We start from the raw sequence: 12,108 nt of genomic DNA, 5'->3' as shown, positions 1-12,108 counted from the left end.
ACTGAAAATAAAAGCAATAAAATCACCCAAATTTTATGTCAACATATACATAAACATCTTAAATTAACAAAGCCGATTTTAGGGACACACTGGAACTGGAGGTCAGTAATGAACATTACAGAAAAGAGAAGAATGCTGTATGTTACAGAGTTTCTGATTCAATGTAGTTATCAGAATTCAAAGATAGACCATAATGACCCATGTCCTAGCATAATCTCCTTCTTTAAGTTTGATTATGACTGGTTAGCACGTCATGATTTGGTTCAGTCAAAACGGAAGGGATTTTGCAGGTGTAATTCAAGTTGATCTAATTCAACTATAATTCTACTTTTCAGTCCATTTTGAATTATATGAATAATTGTTTAGGTGTATCTTATAAATAAAAATTTTTCTAATTGTAATAGTAGCTGCCTAGGAGATACTATGTCTGAATGTCATGCACTAACAAACTGGTTAGAACCAGATCGAATAGATAAAGTAGAATAAGCTGCCGGCAACCTAGTAAGCCGTCCTCACTGCAGTTAGACACTTGATCACTTGGTTTAACAAACTACGTACAGACTTGACACATGTCCCAGGATGCTAGTTTTCAAAACTTACTTGGCCTAACCACAGTCTTTCTCTGTAAAGTTGATAACATATAAAAGTAAACAGTTCTGCCATAACATGATATATATATGTATTCAAAAAACTTTTTTATGGTAAAACTGCATATTGGGAAGACATCAATTCTAGGAAAAATAGGGCTAGACCATTTAAAACTTAAAACTTATGAGATATTAATCAGAGCATAAACTCCAAATATTTAAAAATTAGTAGCATAGTTAAATTTCTACTTGCATTTTAAATAAGCATCAAACAGTTTTGTCTGTGAGAAAGTAAGCACTTCCTACTCTTCAGAGCTTAATGATTTCTTCTGCAAACTATAGGTCCTTGAATTCATTTACTTTCAATGAAGATTATTTAGTCAATATTTGACATCTGATTTTTGGTTGCTATTTTCATGAGTTAAGTTTTAACACCAGGGAAGTATCATTGCAGTTTTGTAATTGTCATTTCTAACTTCACTAGATAGCTAAAAGTTGTGAAATGCATACTGTGTATTGAAAGAAAATCAGCCACTACTTGTTGCAGTGACAAAACTTCTGTGAAATTTTGTTTCTTAACATAGTCATATATTGCTTAGGTTTTCTCTCAGGGGTCAAAGAGAAGAATTGGATTTTATTCTAGAGTCCTGGAAATCTGGTGTGGGGGAAGGAAGCGTTCACACGTCTACTCTGGAAGCAAGGGTTGAAATTGGTCTTCCTGACTAATCAACTTTTCCAATAACAGTTCTCATCTCTATAAATAGGATTGTTAATTGCTGGTAAATCAAAGTGGTCTTTGCCACAGTGTGTGACACTGAGCCATTCTGGTACCAATTATCCGTATGAAAACTTCTTCTTACCAATCAAATTACATTCATCTACCCACTAAGAAAGACACCCCAAAGTTCCACCAAACCACGACACCTGAGAAAAGCACATGATCTCTGGGTAGTTTCTTGTCCTCTCCTTCAGGCTTAGATGTGATTTCTTGCTCTGGTTTTGGATGTTGGTCTTTGGGACAAATCCCTTGACCCAACATTGTCCGTGGTCCCTGATTGTACCCTCCGGGAGATCTTTCCTTGTCTGTTACCACTCATGATACATCTAAAGTGGCCGCTGGGGTCTCTGCCTAATTGGCTCTCAGCAGTTCCTATTGCCTGCTTTTCAAAGAGCGCACAGCTTTACCATCACAAGCCTTACATATTGGATTAGTGGCTTATGTATTATTACATTCACATCTTTTCTATTTTAATTTTTTAAAATTTTTTTATTGTAGTAGCAGGGATTTATAACATTATATAAATTTCAGGTGTACATGGTTATATATTTTGAATTCTCTGCAGATTACATCATGTTCACCATTCAAAGACTAATTACAGTCCATCACCATACACTTGTGCCTAAACACCCCTTGCATACTCCTCCCTTCCCCCTTCCCCTCTGGTAGCCACCAATCCAATCTCTGTTTCTATGTGTTTGTTTGTCATTGTTTTTACCTTCTACTTGTGAGTGAGATCGTATGATATTTACCTTTCTCCTTCTGACGTATTTCACTTAGCATAATGCCCTCAAGTTCCATCCATGTTGTCACAAATGGCCAGATTTCATCATTTCTTATGCCTGAGTAGTATTCCACTGTGTATATATATCACGTCTTCTTTACCCATTAATCTCTTGATGTGTACCTATGTTGCTGCCTAGTATTGGCTATTGTGAATAATGCTGCAATGTACATAGAGGTGCATTTATCTTTATGCATTCATGTTATCATGTTCTTCGGATAAATACCCAGCAGTGGAATAGCTGAATCATATGATAGATCTATTTTTACCTTTTTGAGGAATCACCATACTTTCACCATTGTTATTTAACATAGTGTTGGAAGTCTTAGCCAGAGCTATCAGTCCAGAAAAAGAAATAAAATGGATCCAAATTGGAAAGGAAGAAGTGAAACTGTCACTATTTGCAGATTACATGATTTTATCTATAGAAAATGCTAAAGAATCCACTAAAAAACTTTTAAAAATAATAAATAAATATGCTCAAGTTGCAGGATAGAAAATCAACATACAAAAATAAGTTGCGTTTCTATATACTAACAATGAAGTGGCAGAAAGAGAAATTAAGAATACAATCCCATTTACAATTGCAACAAAAAAGAATAAAATATCTAGGAATAAACTTAACCAAAGAGGTGAATGATCTGTACACTGAAAATTATAAAACATTGTTGAAAGAAATTGAAGAAGAAACAAAGAAGGGGAAAGATATCCTGTGCTCTTGGATTGGAAGAATTAACATAGTTAAAATGTCCATACTTCCTAAAGCAATGTACAGATTCAATGAAATCCCTATCAAAGTTCCAATGACGTTTTTCACAGAAATAGAACAAAGAATCATAAAATGTATATATAAAAACCAAACAGCCAAAGGAATTCTGAAAAAAACACAAAGCTGGAGGTATCACACTTCCTGATTTCAAAATACACTACAAAGACATGGTAACCAAAACGGCATGGTACTGGCACAAAAACAGACACATAGATCAATGGAACAGAATCGAGAGCCTGGAAATAAACCCACACATCTATGGACAGCTAATTTTTGACAAGGGAGTCAAGAACATACAACGGAGAAAGGAAAAATCTCTTCAATAAATGGTATTGGGAAAACCAGACAGACACACGCAAAAGAATGAAACTAGACCACTATCTTACACGATGCACAAAAATCAACTCAAAATGGATCACAGACCTGAACGTAAATCTGAAACCATTAAACTTCTAGAAGAAAAACTTAGGCAGTATGCTGTTCGACATCAATCTTAGCAGCATATTTTCAAGTATGTCTGACCTGGCAACGGAAACAAGAGAAAAAATAAACAAATTGGACTACAGCAAACTAAAATGCTTCTGCACAGCAAAGGAAACCATCAACAAAATGAAAAGACAACCTAACAACTGGGGGAAGATATTTGCAAACCATGCATCAGACATGGGGTTAATATCCAAAATAGATAAAGAACTGATACATCTCATCAACAAAAAAATCTAACAACCCAATTAAAAAAAGGGCAAAAGATCTGAACAGAAATTTCTCCAAAGAAGATACACAGATGGCCAATAGGCACATGCATGAAAAGATGTTCAACATCACTAATTATCAGGGAAATGCAAGTCAAAACTTCAATGAGATATCACCTTACATCCATCAGAATGGCTATAATTAACAAGACAGGAAACAGTGTTGCAGAGGATTTGGAGAGAAGAGAACTCTCATACACTGGTGGTGGGAGTGCAAACTGTTGCAGCAGCTACGGAAAACACTCTCATCTTTTCCAATGTTTTTCCCTCTGGCCAGTTCTGAGCCATCAGTCACATGCCTTGTTCTTTCCAGGACCTAATTCTCAAGCCTGTCTCCTCGCAAGGCCTCCTTTAAACCATGCATATGGGTTTAAGGTCACTTAATCTGCTAATCCTCAGTGGGGGGATGATACCCTTTATTCACACTTTGTCTCAGGAGTGTCTTTACAGAATTCATTTTCAGACACTTACTGGGTTTCGTGTACAGTGTGCATGCACCAAGTCTAATTATTCTGTGTTTCTGAAGATTCTGGAAGCCACTGAATCTTTTTTAATATATTTCTTTTTTTGTTTCAATTGGGACACATTTTTTCCTTTTGCTTTCAATTTAGAACCCTGGCTGATAGAATCAGACTCCAAATGCCAGTTTCAGCTTAAACAGAAAACATGATGGAAAGTAAGGGCAATGATTACAAGGATTGAGGAGGAAAAATGTATTTAAAAATATTTAGGAGACAGAATTAAGAGGATTTCATAATTGTTCGTCTTGTGGAAATGAGATAAAAGTGTTGAGAATAAGGCTCAAATGTCAAATTGGCTCCCCATTTGTGTGACACATCCACCTTTGTTTTTTCTACAATGTAGTAAGAACTCAGTAAGTATTTAATGACTAATAAGTTGTGGTCCAAGCAGCAGCTGTCTTTTTTCCTCCAGATTTTACATGCAACAAAGTGAGTAGTGGGGTTGAACTAATTTTTACAAGAAAGGAATCATTATTTTATTCCATATTATCACACGATTGACCTACACTCCATTGTGTGGGAAAGATACTCATCTCTCAAAATAAGAATGGAAAAAATATTCATTTCCCTTTCTGTAAATCAAACTTTGATAATTTACTACATAATAAAACACTAACGGAACACAGTGTGCATTATAAAAGCATCCAAATAGAGACCATGTGCTTTAAAAATTTCATCTTCTTGCCATGAACCAATTAAAGAATGAATGAGAAGTGCAAGATAATAATTACTAGTTACTAACTGGATGATAATAAGAATTGCTGAAAGGAGATGTAACGAAAAGGGAGCAGTGACCCTGTGAGAGGAGGAAAACTAGGGTAATTGTAAGCCTCAGAGTCATCATTGTCCAATTTTGAAAATTATCTGAAGTAGAGTCTCATAAAAAATGCAGAAAATGGTAGAATATTTGAGAAATTTGTCTTATTTCTGTTTTGCTCTTCCTAATATTAAGAGCTTTTCTGGAGAAGGAATGTCCTGTGGGTGCAGACACAATATCGGTGGAAATTAACTTCCTGCTTTCCTGAGTCGTGAGACTACTGGAATAAAAGATTTCAAGAAGGTCATTTCTGGTAGCATTGACTGCTCAGTATTTGCTGGTGATCTCTTTCTCTCCATTTTCAGAGCTGTTGGCATGAAAAATTTAATTATTCTTGCTTTTGTAGGAATGTCATTAAAAGTGACTTCAATGATGCCATTAAAGAGGAGCAAAATTTGCCACCCTAAAATATGCCTCTTTGGCATAAAGATTATTTTATGCTGGTTATTTTTAGGTGTTAAAGGACATAGGACGAGTTCTGAAAACTGGATTAGAAGTTACCCTTGTGTAAAAGACATTTACATTTATCAGGGAAATTTTCATTTGTAAGAGTGTCTCCCTCTCTGTACCAGGAAGTGGAGAATGACCAAATTTCTAGAAACTCTTATCCATGGGGAAGGCAGCAACTTAAACCTGTATTACAACCATGTCCTAGTTTACTGTGCCTTTCCTGGTAACCTCCAATAACGGTCTTCCCATTCCCCCCAACCTCTTTGTCTTTAGCTGAAGATGACATTTAAGGTGAAGATTTGGGCCATTTCAGGAAGCTGGTTTTCTTGGGTCTCTCCCGTGTAGATAGGAGTATATATGTTGTGAAACTTTGGTGGTTTTTTTTTTCCCTGTTGATCTGTCTTTTATTACAGGAGATGTCTTTACCAAAAATCTAGAAGGGTAAAGGACAAGTTATTTTTCCTCTCCTACACTATTTACTGACACTATAGGGTAAAATGCCTCCATCTTGCTTTTCAGCAAACTAAATCCAAAGATATGGCGTGGTTTCCCCTAGATCCTGGTGTGCCAGGGCCAAAAATAGATACAGATCTCTTGATTATCTCCATTATTTACTACCTGAAATGGGTAAGAAGTCTGAAGTTGGTGTCTCTGCTCAATTCTACACCCCCTAAGATTATTTCTAATGATAACAATGAAAACAGCAGACATTTTCATCACTTTCCTGATTGGCATGACACCATTCCCTTCCTACTCACTCATTCTACTCTTCGTGGGGCTGGCCTTGTAGGTATGTGGCCTGTGTGCTCGCACAGGATCTCACACTCAGAAAGGATCCTTGCTTTGTTTAATACTCTGTTGTTGAAATCTTACAATTCTTAATAATTTTATCACTGAGAAAGCAAGGGACTGGAGGAGCTATGCTGGGCAGCAGCATTAGCATGCGGCTTTGGTCCAGCAACAATACTTGCACAAGTGGGCTCAGGCAGCACGCACAAGGAACAATGGGCCTGGCCTCCCCATGCGCACACACACAACTGTTCAAAGCACCACAGGACCCAGGGGGAGTGGCTGGGTTGGGACCTGGAACTAAACTGGTGGCAGTGATGCCAGCAGCAGCTGCAGGTGCAGCAACAGTGCTGGAGGTGGCTACTGCCCTCTAGAGAGGAGGATCTCTGCCTGGCAGGAGCAATGGCCCATGATGGGGGCAGGGGTTGACTTAGCCTTCAGTCCAGAGTCCATCCCTGTGTCATCTAAAACATTATTACCTGTCTCACTTGAGTGTCAGGACAGGAAAGCCTAGGAGCTTAGGAAGTAAACTTGGTCAGTAAATTACTTTAAATGAAAGTGTACACATGGTCATCGCACTAAAGCATATAAGGGGGTTATCAGAAATCATCAGAATCCAGAATCTATGGTTTTCAAAGCTGCTGCAACGTTGCAAAACAAATATCCACAGGATCAGAAATAGAAATAAAATTTAAAGATAATTTGAAGATTTAAAATTTAATATGAAAGATTATTCATGGAATAGAAAGCTCTTTTCCTATGAAGTTTCAGAAACCAATTATTAACAAAAAGGATAAAAATAGCATCGATGTAGTCTGTAATTGAAAATATAAGGAGAAAATGAATAAATAAGCATTTGAAACATGAAGCCACTTTTGTTTTCTTATACAAAGTCCACAAGTTACCAGAAATTTGAAATTCTTAAAATGCCATTTATTAGATTTATATTTAAAATTAAATTCAGATTTACATGAAATTGACTTCTATGGATAGGTTGAAATTTATTCATAAGAGAAATTTTTTAATGAAAAGTTCTCCTTGAGCATCATTAGCTCTATCTTTACTGTAATTTATATTTTTCTATAAGGTATCAGAAATTCAGTTCAAATTTGTACAACCCACAAACACTCCTAATATCTCTGATATCTTAAGCAGATCCTTCTCAAAATTAAAAATCACCAAAACTTAATTGCAACTTAGCATTTGCCACCAGTGACTGACAATATTTTCAATTATATTGACAACAAACAAAGTTCCTAAAACTATAAATTTTGATGAAAATAAATTTGGAGAAAAGAGTTCCAGAAAAATCTTATGACCAATATTGATATTACATAGTAAAGTATATCTATTGATTATATATAAAATTATAATACAGAAATATTGTTTGCAATTTGTATTTCATTTTATAGCTGATAAATTAATTTTGAAGGAAGAAACTTTATATTTTAGCACCAATAGTGGTAGTCTTTCCTGCTTTTTGAACAAGAAGCTTCGTATTTTCATTTTGTGCTGTGCCCTTCAAATTCTGTGGAGTATGACCCTTCCCCTCCTGCCATACTTGAGAGGGTAAAGAGCATATCTGCACTCATCACTGATGGGCATTTCACCCAGGGAGTTTCCTTGAGCTGATGGATTTTTATGGGATGTAATGGTGGGATCTGTTTGTGATAGTGACTGAGCCATAATATCAATGAGTAAAATTGATCCATAGATGTTGGCTAGTCTCAACATATTTCAGTAGAACTATGAGATGCAGTAATGGGGAATAAAATCTCATCTGAGAGACATTATCTAATGCTACAAGTAGCAGTGGCTACTGTTAAAAAAGAGATAACAGGTTCAGAATGGAGTCATTTGCGCTAAGCCCAAATCACAAAACTGAGACTTGATACCAAACTTAATTACAATTTCAACCTTCCCCAGGGTTGGAGTCTCAAACCAGTCAATATGGCATTACTCCATCAGCACCAGTGAGGTAATCTACCTAATGGACCCCTGCCATCCCCCAAGGGAGGGTGATGTTGCCTGAAACAATCAGCTCTTTGCAAGAGTAACTTTCTTGCCCTGCCTCCTTCTGCCTATAAGAGTGTTTCATTGTGTTAAGCTCTTCGGAGCTCATTTCTGTTTACTAGATGGGATGCTGCCTGATTCATTCAATAAAACCAATACAACCGTTAAAACTTACTCAGTTGAATTTGTTTCTTAACATTACTTAGGATGCAAACAGTATATGTAGAAAACCAGGGATAGGTGTGGGAATGTCCTTGACTAATTAATCCCCACTAATTTGACTAAAACTTTGACCCACTCATCTTATAATTAATTGCACAATTTCCTTCACCTCTGTTAGCACCTCCACGTTTTTATTGTTGATCCTGAGGTATACCTGAAATTAAATCATTTCCTTAGGATTCATCACCCTATTAGAGACATAAACCTGTCATATTGCACTCAGAGTAGTATAAGGAATTCTGAACCCCTGATGAATTCTTGAAGTCTCAGCTAAATACCTGTAATGATAAGTTTCTTTAAATTAAAAGAAAGACTAACTGGTATGGTAAATTACAGGTTTGCTATGAGAATAACAAGAAGTCTTCTGACTTTCAATTAGATCTTGACATTCAGGAAAAATTTATGTTTGTTTTAGATATTTTTGAAAATAGTAGCACTGGTATGCTGAAATACAACTTCAGTTAGTTTCTATTTCGTTGCTGCATGACAAACAATAATTATCATCAACATCATATCAGGAAAAAATTAATTAATTTGGAAATTAATTTGAAATTGATGGGAAAAAGCATCATGAAGAAAAAAGATAAGGCTTAGAATTTTATATATACTCACATGCACGTATATTTACAAGACAATTTTGTCCAGACCTAAGTGATAATCTTCTTATCTAGATTAATTGTGGTCCTTGCACCCTAAGCATAAAATAATATATTTAATTCTGTACACTGATGAATGAACTTATATCCAAGTCCTGGCTACACATGCAAAAAGCTCTGTCTCCATTTTCACAGTGCAGATTCTCTGAATCGCTCTTCTGAGGGCCCCCATAACCTCTCTGTTTCTCAGGCTGTAGATGATGGGGTTGAGCATTGGGGTCAAGATGGTGTAGAAGACAGCCAGAACCTTGTCCTTTGTTGGAGATCTTAGGGATCTTGGGTGTAGATAAGTGTAAACAAGTGGAGCATAATAAAAAGTCACCACAGTCAAGTGGGTGCTGCAGGTGGAATAGGGCTTCTTCCTCCCTTCTGCTGAGTGCATGCAGTGGACAGCAAGGAGAACTCGGCCATAAGAATATGCGATGCCAATGAAAGGAAACACGAGGAAGAGGGTGGTGCTCACAAACACTGTGTACTCATAAACCCAGGTATCCATGCAGGCCAGGGTCAACATGGCCAGGACATCACAGAAGATATGGTTGATGGCCCTGGATTGACAGTAAGGGATAGGGAAGGCGTGTATGTGGTGCGGGCACAAGAGTTGACAGAGCCCATTATCCAAGATCCTATTATCATCAGCACACACATTCTTTTGCTCATATGAATGGGATAGTGGAGAGGAAAGCAAATAGCTATATAACGATCATACGCCATTGATGTCAAGAGCAGCACTTCCACACCTGCTAACGTCAAGAAAAAGAAGCTCTGAACCCCACATCCAATGAAGGAGATAGATTTGTTTCCAAAGAGAAAATTAGAAATCATTTTGGGGACAATCGTGGAGATGTAATTCAAGTCAATGATGGAGAACTGAGTAAGTAAAAAATACATGGGTGTGTGGAGCTGGGTGTCCAGAAATATGAGGAGAATCATGCACAGATTGCCAAACAGAGCTGTTAGGAAAATGAGAACAATGAGAATGAAGAAGAACAGGCCAATTTTTGACAGTGGAAACCACCCCAATAAAATAAAATCAGTTGATGTTAGGTTATAATTTTCCATGGAGCGTTAATATGATTTTTCCTAGAGACAGACACAAGAGTAAGTGATTTGAGTATAAAACTATAAGCTCTTTTTAACTTAATATTTTAGACTGTGTATTATTTAAAATTTTATAGCTCTTAAATGAAGAACTGAACTTATCTATTTTGGGAGAAACAAACTTTCTTTTCTGATCCAGAGATTAAAACGTGAAAATGCGAACATTTGTGGCCAAAGCGTTTTCTAAGAAACTATTAAAATATTTTAAAAACAAGATTTCTATTTTGACCTCCTTAGGATAAATATGTTTTACTGCCCTACACAAACTCAGATATCATTAAAATCAGTTGTTGCATTCAAAATTCATAAGCGTAAAATTTATGAAAACCCATATATTATAGAGTTCTAGTATCAATAAATGTTTATGACCCTTAAGGGATGATTTTTCTTTCATATTTTTCCCTAAAACTTGCCTCTAAAATTGAAGTAGTCTATCAGCTCATGTTTGAGGAGATTTATGTCTTTCTTACATCTTCTTTTCACAATAATGTCAAGTCAAGTTTTCCTGAAGACAGGTATTATCATTTGGTTCATCTGTTCTGAAATATAACATAAATCGTTATGGTCAAGTTCCACTTATGCAAAGTCATTCTCTTCTGCCTCCTCTCTCAGGTTCTGAATGCTTCAGTTAAAGAAGACCCTTTACTCAAACATCTATACACATGCTCATTGTGGCTGTCATGACTCTGCTCAAGATCTCCCCAAGAGCATGTTTTCCATCTCTCTGCTTCTCTAACACGTATATAACATTATACATTGATTTATGACACTTTGTGTTATTCATTTTTCCCTTTTTTTGTATTTAAAATTATCTGCAGTTCTACATAAGTGTGTGAATTTAAGCATATATACTTACCATTTCTCTCTTTTAAAACCCAATTATTATGATGATAAACAACTGGATGTGTTATAAATTAAAAGACATCAGGTGAGCAAAAGGCACAATGAGAAATGAAACAGTTCAGGATTCTTTGAAAGAAGGAATTTGGATAGAGAAATGTTCAGTTACTCAAATGGAGAAAAAGGACTTGGCACCTTGACAGTCTTCACGGAGGCAGGAGGAGGATTCTCCTCCAGAGACGTCAGAATTGAACAACCTCCACACAGTGTGTGATGTTTTAGTCTTAAATATTATTTTAGAGCCCAATGTTCCCAGACTTTAAAGGAAGTTTCCAACATGAAAGAGGAAGATACACAAATGTGCACACATACACACACAAACACACATGTGTATTCACACACACCCCACTCAAATATAAAGTGAGTTACACGTGATTGGGAACATGCAGAAAGACAACACATTTTTAAAAATCAGGATTCATATCTTTAAAGAAGTATGAAACATTATTATTCCACGATATATTATTAGATTAATTTAAAAAGTGTCAGATAATAAGAAAGGGTTTGCAAATTAAGAAATACATAATAATTGATCAAATGATTAAGTGAAAGTTTCAAAGACAAAGTGAAAAAATCTACCAGAATTAAAAGAATACAGCAACAACAAAATAAAAAGATTGCCATTTTGAAAAGTTAGGATAATTAGAGAGTTAATACAGGGAAACCAGTGTATGCTTGTTATTCCTAGAAATGCAATTAGCAAAATAATAATGGAGTTCATATTATCAAAAAAACATTTTTCAGAATTGATATATATGATCCACCATATTCAAATATCATGAACAGAACACAGAAAAGTAAATGAGAAATATTTTATTGAAAGATATTTTCTTGAAAAAGCTAAATGTCTTCTTGAAAATACTTTCTGAAAATTGTCAACATTGCTGATAAATTTATGACCTGAAAAGTGCCTTGACGGAGTAAATAGTCATAATAATGAAAAGAACTATACAAAGAAATAGTAACTAA

General features: G+C 35.8%; 1 pseudogene; it reads right to left on the bottom strand.

Moving 5' to 3' along the window:
* Nucleotides 1-7,181: 7,181 nt before the first annotated feature.
* Nucleotides 7,182-10,200, bottom strand: LOC138923421 (olfactory receptor 2L5-like; annotated as a pseudogene).
* Between the last annotated feature and the right edge of the window lie 1,908 nt (nt 10,201-12,108).

This window comes from Equus caballus, chromosome 3 (assembly GCF_041296265.1).
Source record: "Equus caballus isolate H_3958 breed thoroughbred chromosome 3, TB-T2T, whole genome shotgun sequence".
Classification (NCBI taxonomy): domain Eukaryota; kingdom Metazoa; phylum Chordata; class Mammalia; order Perissodactyla; family Equidae; genus Equus; species Equus caballus.
The sequence above is the reverse complement of the archived record's forward strand: the minus strand, read 5'-3'. Positions and strand labels throughout refer to the sequence as shown.